The sequence below is a fragment of the Artemia franciscana genome, chromosome 20 (genome assembly GCF_032884065.1).
Source record: "Artemia franciscana chromosome 20, ASM3288406v1, whole genome shotgun sequence".
Taxonomy (NCBI): domain Eukaryota; kingdom Metazoa; phylum Arthropoda; class Branchiopoda; order Anostraca; family Artemiidae; genus Artemia; species Artemia franciscana.
This window is the reverse complement of record NC_088882.1, coordinates 30,824,072-30,827,572: the sequence shown is the minus strand read 5'-3', so window position 1 is coordinate 30,827,572 and position 3,501 is coordinate 30,824,072.

The following is a 3,501-nucleotide window of genomic DNA, read 5'->3' as shown; positions in this document are numbered from 1 at the left end:
AATAGTAAAATAAATGAATATACAAGATAACTGAAAATAGGTTAGATAATGAATTAATGTGGCTTCGGAAATGCTGATAATAAGAGTTCCGTGTTGTAATAAAGAGGATAATTGGTCCACCTATTAAGGATGATTAATGCATGTATATATATATATTTGTATATATATTTGGATAATTATAAGAATTAATTGGTATAATAATTGATATTGTTATTCTGAGGATAGTCATGATGTCGATTTTTATCTATTTTATTATTTGATAATATACTGTTATTTTGAAAGTCTCTTGGAGAAAGGAGCTATTGGCGATGAAAACAGAGACAAACTAGCGAATTTAGTGAAAAAGAGTCTGTTTTAAAATTTTCCTTTTGAAAAATTACGACCATTACGTCTTGACCGTCTTCCGTCTTCCATATTCCTCATACCTGAATTTTGAATCTCCATTTCATTAAAAAAAAAAAAAAAAAATGTCGTATTGCTGTATTAACTATTTAATATCTCGTTATTTATGTTCAGAACGCTGCATCTGAGATAAGAAAGACGCTGAGCTGTCAGGTAATGGAAGTACGAGAACAACTTGCTGAAGAAAGGAAAAAAGACGAGGCAACTATTAATGATTTAATCAAAAAATTGACATGGGCTAGAGAAAGGTGAGTATTCCAAGAGTATAAAATATATACCTTATTTTAAAAAAATGTATGTATATTTCCCTCATAACAAAATTACTGCAAGTCAATTTATTTTTATATGCTTTTGGTTTTGTGTGTGTAAAATTGTGTTGTGTGTGAAGTTTCGTGGAATGGATGTGGAAAGTTGAATGGAATTCATACATGTTACTAATGGGCTTAATCTCATGTAAATGATCCATTTATAAGACAAGCCTGTATACGGATGTTTTTGCCGTATGATAAATAGCTTTCTCATCAAAATAAAAAAAAATTAACAAAAATTTAAAACTATCGCACAAGGAATTACTTTAGTAATTTAACTAACTATTTAGTTACTAACTGTTAACCTTATTAATTTAACTGTTTAATTTAATGAACTTTAAGTTATTAAATTAACTGTTAACAATTTTGCTATTTATTTTTATTCATTTTTGTTATTAATTTCTTTTGGGTTTTGTCTGTTTCGCTGGGCATTTTTGGGCTGAAAAATCTCTTTGTAGCTAATCTATCTAATATGGGTTGCTTATCCCTAGTAGCATAATATTTGCAGACATGAATATATAATGAGTCGGAAATAATAGGCCTGAGATTAACTCTGTAGAACTTCGACTCTTATTGACAAAACAGCATCGCCAAGTGCTGAAAACAATGTTGTGACCAAGATGGGTCCAGGTTTGCACATAGCCTCCGTCTAACTGGAGGTCCCAGGGACTTCTTGTCTTCCGGTTCTAAACCGGCTTAAGCGCTTCTGTGTAGACTTAATAAAATGTGTTGGTCCTTTTCCTGCACAGGTTCTGGAACCCTGTTTTCCTGAGGCGAAAATAATTTCAATGATTTAAAGAAAAAGAAATCGCAACTTCGAATGTTACAACGTTAGAAAATAACATTCATTTCGACATTTTGAATGACGAATTCTGACGCTTTGAACTGGACCTATTAGGAGTTTCAGATACTCATATCCCAGAGGGAGGAAATTTCGGTTATATTTATATGCTCAGGCAGGAAGGATGGGTACATAGACAGGGAGTAGGGCTCATGATGAGTAAAGAAGCTTCTTAGTCTTGCTTAGGTTGGAAATTTGATAATAATAGAATGCTAGTCGCTCTCTTTATGACCAAAAAGTACAGGGCATCAGTCTCTGTAGTATATGTTCCTTTAGAATTGAGTAGAGAAAATAGGAGTGACTCAAATGAGTCTTACTTACAGCTACCGGAAAAAATGGACAGTGTCCCGGGTAGAAAATCAATGTTACTATTAGGAAGTTTGTGGCAGTCGAAGATTTGCGCTTATAGCTTGTAAAATATATTCAGTCATGCTTTTACAAAAGGTGACAGCCATTGACCCCCTCTCTCTCTAAGGTAAACTTTATCTGGAAATTGTTCACCTTTAAATTTGTTTTCTTCGAAAGTTTCGTGAGGTGTACTTTATGGACCAGCACGAATCAAGGTGTCATAAAGTCATTATCCCATTAGTGTTCTCCCTAATTTTTTTTGTCCAAACCCTCCCCTCGCAGGGGCCCTAACTTCCCAAGCTAGTCACTTTCCAAAACTAGTCATTATATTTATTTACCACTTGCGAATTTAACAAAAATATTAACAAAAAAATCACAAATTTTACCTGATCGAAAAAATCTTTTTGGCTCGTAACACGAGAATTTTTTTGCAAGCCTTTTTTGTGCGTAAGAAGTCTTTTTATAGCTTTTGTTAGCCACCGATGCAATACATGGCTAGCATAATGTGTTTTTCTCACTACTAGATGAGAGGATGGTTCAACTGGCCAAAAGGCAACATATGGAAACTACTCATGCTATGAACACTGCTGCTACTAATGTTACTACTATTACTAATACAACACTACTACTGCTACTACTGCTCCTTCTACTGCCACTGCTACTATGATACTAGTATTATATAGACTAAGGGCATGAAGTGAAAATTGGAGAGAATATAGAGGGCAAATTTGCACTAAACCAAAACACACTATGTGCATGAGGATTGTCGAAGGAAAGTGTCTCAAGAAGGCATTAGGGCACTGAGTTGTAACTTCCAAGAAATACGTAAAGAGGAAGAATATTTGACCAAAAGTCAATATTTGCACACTATTAACACTACTGCTAATACAACAACTACTACTACCAGTGGCATCGTTGAGGGGGTGGGAGCATTTGCTCGCCCCTAAATAATTTGTAAAAAACGATCATTTATTAAGTATCCTAAAAACTGTTAATCGTTTTAAGTGTCAAATTTGCTCTTTTCTTTGAGCACGTATTTTTATTTTTAATTAATTCATGCTTGTTTTTAACATAGGGAAAATGAGAAAGAAAAAAAAGGTCCATTACACTTCATATGATGTTCCAAATCAATCTTTTTCCAAAAATAATTCCTTCGAAACGTTATCACCAAGCAAAAATGTGAGCCTAGTTAATGGCAAAATTGAAAAGTGTTCTATGCTTTCTGTTTTGCCATATTTGCTCATGTCAATTTTTCCCTAATATTTAAGGTGCTTTTACTTCCTAAAATATATCAGTTCAAGATTAGATTATCTTGTTATAAATCTTTCAGAAGCGGAAATGAATACACCCTCCACATCTGCATATAGGACAAATTTAAAGGCAATCATTGAAGAATAAGAAGGGCTCATCAATTGAAAATTGAAAGTTTTAGTTCTTTTTAAGAGCAAAAGGGATCAGAGGGCAACTAGCCCCCCCTAAAGGCCTCTTTTCCCTAAATGCACCTGATCACAATTTTGCGATAGCCATTTTGTTCAAACTAGTTTAAAGATCAAATAAAAAAAAATCAGATGTCAACACAGCCCCTCCAGAGTCCGGGACTAA